This window comes from Xiphophorus couchianus, chromosome 9, assembly GCF_001444195.1.
Source record: "Xiphophorus couchianus chromosome 9, X_couchianus-1.0, whole genome shotgun sequence".
NCBI lineage: Eukaryota > Metazoa > Chordata > Actinopteri > Cyprinodontiformes > Poeciliidae > Xiphophorus > Xiphophorus couchianus.
In genome coordinates this window covers 14,815,757-14,827,825 of record NC_040236.1, presented here as the reverse complement: position 1 = coordinate 14,827,825, position 12,069 = coordinate 14,815,757, and the positions used below count along the sequence as shown (strand labels likewise).

General features: G+C 35.3%; 1 protein-coding gene across 2 annotated transcripts in view; it reads left to right on the top strand.

The window, feature by feature from the left end:
• Positions 1-12,069, top strand: part of trabd2b (TraB domain containing 2B) — an 81,231-nt gene that overhangs the window by 55,387 nt on the left and 13,775 nt on the right. The window lies entirely within an intron of this gene.

Here is a 12,069-nt window from a genome sequence, read left to right as displayed (position 1 = left end):
ATTTAATTTTATATAATTGTTATTAAAATTAGTTTGTTAATATTTAACAAGCCATGGTCCGTATACTTTATGACAATATTTCATCCTATTTGATGATTGTTATGAATATCCCCCATATTCTACAAACAAACAAGGCAATTAGTCATCGTTTATTAAAGGGTTTAAAAATGACAGTGGCTGCAGTGTGCCACAGCAAAGAGAAAATAAAATGATGAACAGGTGTTGACAACTTTAAACCACTTATGTTCTGCTCTTCTTCGCTTTCTGTGTCAGATTTACTGTACACGCAAACTCGTCATGCCAACACCTCCGCTAACCCGCAGAGCAGAGGATAATATATTGACCAGAATGTGCTGCACTATAGTTAGCTTCCTGCTTTTGGAGCGGTTTCCGGTCCACTTGCATTCACAAACCGCGCAGGAGTTCACTTCAACCGAACTGAGACCAGAGTTTGCTTTTTTTTTTGGTCCACATCAGAGTTGATTGCGCATTCACACTTCCCCAAATGAACCGGACCTTCTAGACAAATGAATTGGAGTTTGATTAAAGCAGACTCTACATGGCTGGTGTGAATTCACCCTAAGATTCAGACCCTTCCACAGAGTTACTGTCAGATTAATCTTCATTTAGAAAATAATATTTTAATAAATTCAATTTAAATCTAAATAACGTTGCGCTTAACCTTGTTCCTTTAGGTTTTTGTCATTTCCCTTGCTTCTTTTTTTGTATGTTTGTCGTTAGGTTGAATAACATTAAAAATGATTAAGTTGTTTGGGTCTTCAAATATATTGTAAATGACAACATTTTCACATTACCAGTTCGACTTTTGCATATTGCATGTTTTAAATAGTTCAGTCAGTTTTCAGTTACAAGTTTTCTTCCTCAGCAAAGGCGCAGACTTTGAGAAGTTTTCCACCGACTCCATTTTGAGCACTCTGGAAAACTACAGTGCATCCAACTGCATGCTTTAGATGTGAACGTGTGTGTTGGGTCACCTGCAGGTTGTAGTCACTGCATGTGACAAGACTGACAGCCAGTGTGAAGTGATAGGAACCATTACATTACGCTATGCCTGCTGATTGAGCTCACACACGTGTGCTTACACACATGCAAACACAAAGAGGTGCATTCAAAGGTGTATAACACAGTGCTGCTCACATTTGAGTGTGTATTTCATGATATACACAGTTGCTCTAATATCCATGTAACAACGTGAAATTTGTGTTTGAATTAGAACAGTTGGAGTTCATCTGGGTACCAAGACTCTTTTAAAACAATAATCAGATTAATGTAATTTGAGGAAATGCTTATTAATGAGTTTATGTAATATTACGACATTATGTAACAAAAATATATTCAAATATAAGCAAATAATTTATCACATGAAACCTTTACACATCTACAGAAATCAAAGCTATGAGTACTGCAAAATAAAAGAAGAGTTTAAATTCCACATATGACCACATTTTATAACTCTTGAAAAATTAAACTTATTAAAAACAACAAAAAGCAAGTTGTTTTTAACAAGTTTCAAGTTTTAAATCAAAACAGATAAAAATCCTCAGAAATCTCTCCCACATTTTAATCCCAAATCACTTCCTTTCTCTAACGTCTCTTATCTCAGTCCAGATCGCTGACACACGTCTTTATAGTCTTGTAAATGTCCCTATTGGTCCCACTTTCCCACTGGCCATAGCCAGCAGTGAAATTTTATCATCCAGTGATGCCTGTTTGTATTATGTGACCCAGACTCCCCAGAATCTGGCTTTTCTTATGTCTCTCCTTCAACATTTTTGGACCTTGTTCTTAGAGTGGCGATGGTTGCTGTGATGTTTTAAAAGACTTTCCTCTAATAATTTCACAACAGAGAACATTCTTAGTAACAAAGGGATATAAAGAGGTGAAGCTTTGGGTGGGTTAGGGTTATGCAGACTTTAAAATAAATAGAGCCAAGGGAGACGGATAACAGGCATTTTCAGGGCAAAAGTGAGCGAAGAATAATGGTGATCATATAACATTAAATCTTTATAGTAGGATCTCAGATCACGTTAGGATGCATGTCTGTTTACCTCAGAACAAAGCTTTATAGGGAACTTTGTGGCTGACTTTAAAATAGTCATAATATGGATTACATAATATTTTTATTGTAGAGGTGTTTCCTGGTGTAGACTTCCACATTTCTGGTTACTACTTCGTTTTTCAGTACATTTCTGATTGCTTTCAACCACTAACTTTAGAAGAAAAACAGGTCTTTTAAAAATACAGATTTCAAGTCAAAGTTCTGAAAGTTGCCAAGCTGTAGCAGCTCGAATGGATGAACGTTTTTCAATAACTAATAAAGAAATATACTACGTCTATAAAGTGATTCAAGCAGATAAATCTCTTCTCTGCTCACCTCAGCACCTTGCATTCTGCTTTTTTCTGTACTTTAGAGAAATCTGCATTTTCTTATTGGTTTAGAGCTTAACACAATGTACTACATGGTTATGTTGTTGATGTTATTTCACCTATATGTTCAGTAATATTAATAACAGAAATAAAAACGCTACAAACATCATCAAAGTCTATATTTGGCTCCATTCAGAAGACAACAACCTTTTGAAGAACTTTGCATAATATGTGTTACAAAAACATTTAATATTCCTTTGGGATCAATGCAGTATTTTTTGAATTTCAGATTCAGACTAACTTTATTTTGGTAAATTTACAACATTACACAAAAAGTAAACAAAGATAAATACTACTTAAAAAAACAATTATTTATCAGAAAAGGAACAGGCTGAAGCCAAGGGTAATACTCATTAGTCTATACTACAGTAATGAAAGACATCTACTGCTAATATACATACATGTACATAATACACACATTTTTATTTAAATACATACTCACATTACATATATACTGTACATGGTTATGTAATGCATATACACATTTACATAACAGCATGAGCTTTATAATAACTTTATAACTTTACATTTTAAGGTTCTTTTAAAACCCACCAAAAAAATCACATACTTTGAGCTCATCGTTCAATTCATTTCACAGTTTCACACCAATAACTGAAACACATTTAAACTGTACTTTATTTTTCTCTTTAGCATATTCAAATATTAACAAATCTCATAAATTATATTACTCTTTCTTAACTTAAATAATTTCTGAATTCCAGAAGGAATACTTTTGGTCTATGCTTTATGCATTATTTCAAGTATTTTTATTTGTCCAATATTTTTTAATTTTAACATATTACTTTGAATAAAAGGTTTATTAGTTGGTCCATAATATCTCATTGTATTAGTAAGCCTAATAGCATATTTGTAACTTAACTAATATGTAAATACTTATTTTATTTCAATTTCTCCATATTTCTGAACAATATGGTAAATAGGGCATAACCAAGGACTAGTATATAATATTTTAAACAATACTGCACAATACTGCAATAGTTTTAGTTGGTAATTTTTAATTTCAATTTGAGAGCATCCTCACAGCATGATCCTGCCACCACCGTGTTGGTGTTCAGAGTGCGGTGCAGTTTTAGTTTTGCTACCTTTTGGTTCACTGTAACCCATGCCATGAATTCACTAGTTATTGTTTTCCAGTCAAGTTCATTGTCCCAAAATCAAATCAGCATATATACAGTATATATATATATATATATATATATATATATATATATATTAGAGCATATATCAGTGTCCGTCAGTGGAAAAACAGTCAAAGATTTTTATAGAGCTCAGTTGCTTTATACGAGTTTGCGCTTAACATCAAAGATCAGTTAATGGTGAATAAACTCAAAGCTTAACACTAATTTTCTAATAAGCCAGATTAAAGGAAAGGAACCCCTTCTTTTGCAAAGAAAAAAAAAAGAATTAGCAGTTACTGAGTTCAGGCTATTAACAGCAACAGTGATTAATAAAGAAATTCTCTTTCTTTCCTTTGGGCTGTTTTGCTCCCAAAGCTTTTTGTGGTTTTTGGACTGGAGTTCTGTTACTCTATCCAGCAGCTAATTTTGTGTTCTGATTAAAGTACACATTCTAAGTATCCCTGTGCTATGTGCTCTGCTTGTGATGGTGGAATAAATATGTTAAGTCAAATGTATTAATCTGTGGGCATTCTGACCAATGAGCGTGTTATATCATGTGTCCTGAGACAAAAATGTGGCAAAAAACTTTGAAGATTTACTTTTACAAAAGAGGTAAATTAAACATGACTTTCAACATAAGACACAAAAGAAAGCCCTAAAGTAACATATTTTCAACTTTTTTAAAATTCTGACTCAAATAGCTCTGTGTTCTTTATGCAGCATACAGGAGCTTCATCTCTCATTGCTACAGATGTTCAAAAGGTGCTGTTTTCATTTCTATTAGAGAATGTGTTGAAGTTGGAGTTTTGAGTAATTGTAGCCAGACATAATTATTATTTTTTTTGAGTAAGATGCTTTGAATGAACTCGATTTACCTTGTTAAAGTTTTGCATCATCTTTCTTTTGTCAGTCTTTCATGTTATCTTTTGAGCGTCTCTTTCTCTGATTTTTTTTCCCCCTTTTTCAACTGTTTCGACTGTTTTTTTCACAAATTTACAAACATTGATTTTAACAGATGAAACGGTGTTCTTTCTACAAATAACTAGGAAATTAGGGGAAAAAAAACACTGGGAGTAAGTTGGAGTTTAAGACTTTTTGTTGCTTGCAGCTTATTACAGTAGCGCACTTTGTTCCCATTTGTTTTGCTGAATGTATGGAAAACGACAAGCAATGTGGAATTGAACCCTAACCAGGTGACTCATTAAAAAGCTTTTAGCTTAAAAGTGGATATGCAGCAAATTATTGTACAGTATAAAACTAGAGTGCATTGTTTTGATAACGTCCAATTCATTCAGAGTTGCTGCATTTCATATCAAGATAAACAGCCTTCTTCTTATTTATAAATATTTTGTAAAATTAGCTTACAAGTGAAATTTTTATTCTGATCTACAGATCAGAAATTTTTATTCTGATCTACAGAATAAAAATTTGCATAATATATAAATGTGTCTAAGAAATGTTGAAAGGGCTTTGTTTTCACTTATCTGTCATTATTAAAGCAAACAGTAAATGGAAAGGGACAATTTGGAAGTCAATAGTCACTTTTGGTATATTTAAAAAAAATAAGTTACTTGACGCAAGATCTGGCAGCACATCTTCTAGTAGTTAAGGCAGTGCAGAATGGAAAACTCTGGGTAACATGCAGCTTTTGAGGAAAGGAAAAAGCCAAGACACACTGGCAACAAACATGACAATGATGTAGGACATTGGTGTCCCGATCCAGTCCTTATGGGCCAGTGTCCTGCCAGTTTTAGACTTGTCTCTGCTCCAACAAAGCTGGCATGCTAACTACCATGTTAGCATGCCAGAGTTCTGCTAGGCATGCTAATGAACTATCATTTGATTCAGGTTTGTTGAATCAAACTAAAACATGCAGGATTCTGGCCTTTCAAGACTAACTTTGGACACCACTGATGTAGAAACCACTCAAAGCACTTTATGCTAGAGTAACACTCACCCAATTTCACCCCTTCACACACCAATATGCAGATCAGTGGGAGGAGGAATCTGGAATTAAAACCCCAATTTTAAGATTGCAAGAGGACTATTCCTATTACTAAGTCACATTTGCCCAGTTATTTGACAGTAACATACCAGGAGTCTCTCTTGGGCTAAAATGTTATGAACTACTTGGGCTTTTGTCAACGACTTTAACTGACATTTTACATTTGTGATTATCCACAAATTGACAACATTGGTAAAAAAGAAAAATTCCATAGTTAAACTTAACTCAAATTTAACAAGTCACACGCTTAGGCAAATAAATTTGAGGATAAATTCTACAGACTAAAATAAACGTTAGTGTAATGCTGGTTGTAAAAAGAAAAAGAAAAGAAAAGAACCCCTCAAATGTGCATGTCACACTGTCTAGAATACTGGTAGCTAAGTCCTGCTTCTCTCTAGATCTAGAAAGAGGCAGATGCTTGTTAGGATGAGAAAACTATTACACAGAACCTGCTACCTGTGGTCACTTGGATGAGCTAAAAGTAAAGTTCTGAATCAATTTAAATGTGAACATATTAAACAAGCAGGCAATATCAAGTTTTATCAAACAATAACTTAAATCACAGGTAAGTGCCCAACTTCCTGCAGTGTATTGTGTTACACGGCTACATGTTCTAATGAAACACCCTAGCTGACTGATACACTTGGCTTGTTTAAGAAGCACCACAGTTGAAAATTGGAAGAGGTAGCTCAGTTCATCAGAACTCCGACCACACCTCTTAACATTTTGTGTAATTCACATTACTGGACTCCAAGTGGTTCATTCCACTTTATATAAAGTTATATCACAAGCTACCATTCACTACCAAGGCAAATTGCACCCAATGATCAGAGTACCTTTATTCACCAATATGGGGAGTGAAAGAAAGATCCCTGATACTGCATGGAAAGCAGCCGGAAAATCTTGAACATTGTCTAGTTAGAATATCACTGTGCATTAAGCTGATCTTAATCAGGCATTTATTTAAGTTTTTCCATGTTCCTTCTTTGTTTATTGGCCTTTGTATCTGATCCTGTGCAGCACTATGGTCACCAATGTTAGTGTTAAGATCATGTAATGGGGGCTAATCGGGATAATCTACTACAGCATGACCAAGCGTTCAAAAGGCCAAATAAATGCATCACACTTTCCTCCTTGACAAACTGTCACAGCATTGCCGCATAATAACAGTTAAATCTGTAGCTTACAAACTTTTTATTAAAGCTCAATGAACACTTTTCCTTGTTCATTATAAGCCTCAGTTGTATATGTCAGTGTGTTCTCGGTTCATTGGGTCACAAAAACAAAATCTGTAATTTTACCCAAACGCACATGTGAATTATCTGTGCTAAATAGTGGAGCACTTCAAGGGCAAACAATGTGTTGTTGGAGTTCCACGATGTTCTTCATCAGGTTTTCATTTGCTGCTGCTGCAGCCCATCCTTATTGAAAACATCCCCTGGAATTTCCTTACGGTGCACTTACACACAAGTGGCCGTGTACATTCCAGACAAAAAGAAAGAGTCATATGATTCGCAGATATTTATCGCCAAAATAGTAGCCACTGTCAAAAGTGTAGCTTTTTTGGTTTGGAAGTCTGGGATTTTAGAGTTATCCTCTTTTTTTCAGCCATTGAGAGTAAATTGTACAGACAGCATGGGTCCATCTGTTTTAGGTCCCTTTGTGGCATTGTGGTGTCGAGGTGATGAGTTGGGGAGAGAGCCTGCCTGCAGAGCGTGTCACTCTGTGACTCTTCCCCTCTCAGGCCATAGTTGCCTTTTCAGCCCTTTTCCGCATCTGTTTGTCTGCCGTTGTGTCTCAGCCTTCACTTCAGTCTGGTTGCAGCAAAACTTGGCTTTCTGCTTGTCTATCAGTGTCTGTCTTATGTCTGCTTTCTTAATCCTTCACATATGTGTCGTTTTCATCTCTAAAGATTCCACCATCCCTTTATTTTGTCCACCTCTGTCTGACTTCATGTAGTCTTAACTTTCACATAGCTAGTGGTCAAGCAGTACAAATTATTGTAGTGATTTTCTTATTACAGTTTGGTCCCAACACATACACTGAACGAATATAAACACAACATTTTTGTTCCCATTTTTCTGGGAGCTGAACTCAAAGATTTAAAACATTTTCTATATACACAAAATAAGAATTTCTCCCAAATATTGTTAACACGTCTGTCTAAATCTGTGATAGTGACCTGTGATATGCCACATCACAGGTGGAGCACATCACCACCTGTGATGTTGGATGATTATCTATGCAAAGGAGAAATGCTCACTATCACAGATTTAGAGATGTGTGAAAAATATTTGAGAGGAATGATTGTTTTGTGTATATAGAAAATGTTATAGATGTGCTCAGCTCATCAAAAATGGGATCAAAAACAAAAATGTGTTGTCTTTTTATTTTTGTGTAGTGCATCTAGAGTTTATTGTTGAATATTGCTTTCTAAGGGGGTAATCTTCTATCCGGCTCCAGTATCAGTGTTGAGCTGCAGCTTAAAGCTCAGTGACTTCATTTCTTAAGTGATGTGTTTGGAATGTGAATTTTTTGAACAAATTGGTTTGGACATGTGGTCAAGGTGTGACACTCATGTTTTCCAGCAACATCTTCTGCTTTCTTTGAATTAGTGTGCTGGAAAAGATTGGCGGAAATAGCAAACTTAAAAAAAAAACTGTCCAAGGCTTTTTACGTGAAAAATGGAAATACCTTTTTATTGTTATATAACAAATTCAGGCAGAAACATATCTGACGAGTCTTCTACGTTTGTCTTCCTTATGGGGGATATCTGGATGTCTTGTGTGCTTTGGCTTCCTAAAAACTAAATATGCATGTTAAATAACCCCATATCAGAAACTTGAGGGAAGCCTTGAATTGCTACTATGTAATGTTTAAGACAATAAAGTCTTGTGATTTGTGATTGTAGTATCAGTATATTATGCACCCAGGGCTGTTGGGAGATGTAGTGTTTCTCTAAACACTAACATGTTTTAAGGAATTTTGTCAAAATAACTGCACTGTACTCATTGTGTTAATGGAGAAACAACTGACCGTTACAGGAAAACCGTTTATCCGCCATCATTGATGGCCATGCTAACTACTGTTAGCATTCACGACAGAATCTGGTATGCAGAACTACCTGGAATGTAGTAGAAAGCAAGAGGGAGGGTGAGCGCAGCGCATATACGGAGTGATTGACAGCGATAACACCCTCCACCTGGCTCTGACTGTTTTTCTGACTGAGTGGTGTATTTCTGCAGGTAGTTAGCAAGCAGGCAGAGCAGTTTGATCTATTCACAGATTGTCTTATCTTATACTGTCCCAACATAGTGTTAGTTTTAACAAATATATATATAAAAAAAGAGCATGTTGTTTATAAAAGTTACATACTGCAGCTTGATGCTAAAGTGTAACAATGTTTTTCATGAAAAATATTTTTTGTTTAAATTTTAGAAACTTATCACAGAAATAACTAAAAACTGCAGTTATAGTTTCTGAAAGTCAGGCAGAATTGTTTTACACAATTTGTTTCTGACTAAGTTACAGGTTGAAGAATAGTTTTTGGAAATAGTACATGGTTTCAAACTTGCAAATAAAATCTAAACCTTGGGATTTATTTTTAATTTGTGCCTTTTATTCTGATGACCCAAAATACAGTTTAGTGGCACTTCCCAAGTCTTCTATGTGATAGACAGATTCCTCTAGTGTTCACTTCAAACCTGCAGATCTGAGCTCAAATGTAAGTTGCCGCCTCTGCTACATTTGAGCTCAAGTTTTGTGCATTTTAAGAAACGTAAGCTTTGGGTTTTGTGTATTTTGGTAACTCTTTGCTGCACTGATTAGATTTGTCTCTGTAATTAAATCAGTACAGCTCATTAGGTTGTTTGAAGATTTCACGCTTCATTTGGAAGTGAAAGTACATGTTATTGCCCAGCAAATTTGATGCAACATTAAACACACAGTGGTCGCTTCAGGCTCTTTTCTAGTACATGCTCTCAGCAGAAACTACATCTGCTGCAACAGGGACCTATTCCTTAACTGCATCCACCTGTTGTCCCAGGTGTAAATCAGACCCTGATTAAAGGACAGGAATAAAAACCAGGTGGTCTGCAGGCTGGAAACAGCTAATGTCCGATACAACTTGAAGGAAATATAAAAGGGGGAAAAAAAACCCATATGCTTATATTTGGTTAAATTCACAGTCACATACCTGAACACTTGCAAACAGAAATATGCTTGTGCATTTGAGGCCAGCATTTGATTTCTAATTAAAATTATAACAGAGGAAAAAGGCAGTAATAAGTGAAAAAGAAAAAAAAACAGATTTAATATAGTATTTAATATTCCTATTAAATACTATATTTAGGCTAACTTAAAGCTCAAATGAAGGAATAATGTAAAAAATTTGTATTTTTTATTCATAGAATTTCTCGATCACAATTCTGATTTAAATTATGCACAACTATAAAGGAAAAAAAAACTTAAACACTACGACTTTCCACCTGCTAAATGGAGTTATGACACAGAGCTGAAAATCTGAGTTATTATATCACGTTTCAGTTCTCCAAAATTACGTACAACTTTAAAAACAAAAGCTGCTTCTACCCGGTAATCCTGATCGGGATCTGCATAACAGAGCACTGAGGGTTGTGGTGTTTGACCACAAAGATGTCACGCATCACTCCACCTCCTTCAAGAGCTCTGAAGAAAAAATTTATATTTTGGTCCCATTTGAAAAATTACTTAGGGATGGGAAGGATATTCATTCTACATATAACAAGTACTATCAAATTGTGCACTTATTTGAAAACCCGAAGTCGTCTTCATTTATTTTCACCTGCAAAATAAAGATGTTAAATTTTCACTTCAATGTGTGGAGTTCCACTTTTTAACTTTTTCTTTTCTATTTCCTTTTAACTCCTTTTCTAAACTATCTGCATAACAGACGTACGTTCCAGATGGAAGCAGCAAGTTCAGTCTAAATATTTAAACGTAGTGGAATCCCAAGTCCCCAACAATGAGTGACTGAGCTGTTCCACCAGGTTTTGTTTTTACAGAGACCAACGTCAGGACCACCACATGTTACTGTTTTATGCCCCAGGACGTGATCCCTGTAGCTCTCCTGATCTGTCTTTGACCAGAACTTCAACCAGAACATGCACATGTATGCTCCATCAATGCGTGTCATTCATAAACCCTCACTGCGGTGCAATGAGACAGACTTACGCCTTGCCGCATGGAAAGGAAATGAAGTCATTACTGAGATGAGGAATGGGTGACAGAAGACCGATGGTGAATGGGGCTGTTTGGCAAATACCCATTTATACTCTTAAAGAAATCCAGCACGATTCTGAAATGTGGATTATAGTTCTTTAGACTCGCACTTGATGTGAAAGGCATCAGAACTAGGGGCAGTTGTTTCTGCAGCTCTGCTCTGTTAATAGAAAAGCTGATGTGTGATTTATAGAAGGAGCTCAGTGCTGTTAAACTATACATGGAAGTTCACTGCAAGGCACAGGGGTGCTGGGCTTATTAAAATCTTTGTTGCATTACTCATGGGTTCTGCAAAGGAAAATGTGGGGGTGCTACACATGGTTAGTCATAAAGAAACTTTCTCATACAACACAAACAGGTGTACAAATTATTGACTGCTTCTAACAGCAAGGATAGCACATTTGCGGTTTCAAGCACAAAATCTGTCATGACCGAGATCAAGTCTTTTGCAAACAAAAAAGACATGCATTAGAATAAGTATTTTTGGAGAAGCTTTCGATATTAATTGTAATGATTCATATTATAGTGCACTTACATTAATACTGGGTAAATAATGTAAAGTAATGCCAATATAGGAATATATTTTTAAAGAACCATGTAAGATAATTTTGTTTTTATGCTGCCTGACAAAGTGTTTTCCCCTAGTGTCAGATATTTTATATATAAAAATAAATTAGAAGTATTCTAACATTAGATTCTAATCATGACTGATCCAAAATGTTGCTGTGCACAACAAGCTGTTATACCATCTACTGAGGCCAGTGCTGGAGCAGAAACCATCAACCCTGTGATTATGGTACAAGTATGCTGCTGCCTAAATCATAATCTCTGAAATATTAAATTTCTCAGTGTTTCTAATAAAAGGTTATAGATTTACAAAGGTAAACAAAATAAGAGACGCAGTGTGGAACAAAATTGCTTACCATATGTCTTCAAAAATGTGCAGATTCTTATTTATTTTTTTTATACCGGCTTAAAATGTTGAAGATTTTCACCTAGTTTGACCAGCTGGAAAACTAGCTGATCACTGAAATCTGAAATTTATATTTTATGCAATGAAACAGCAGTGCTACTCATCACATCATGTCATCCCATTAAATGCAGAGTTTAATTAATTTATCATGCTTCCATGGTAGAAAATGAAATGAAACCAGGGGAAACCAAATGGATTTCAAATTGATTTAATAAGCTAAATTTGTGATTTTAGATAGTTGCCAC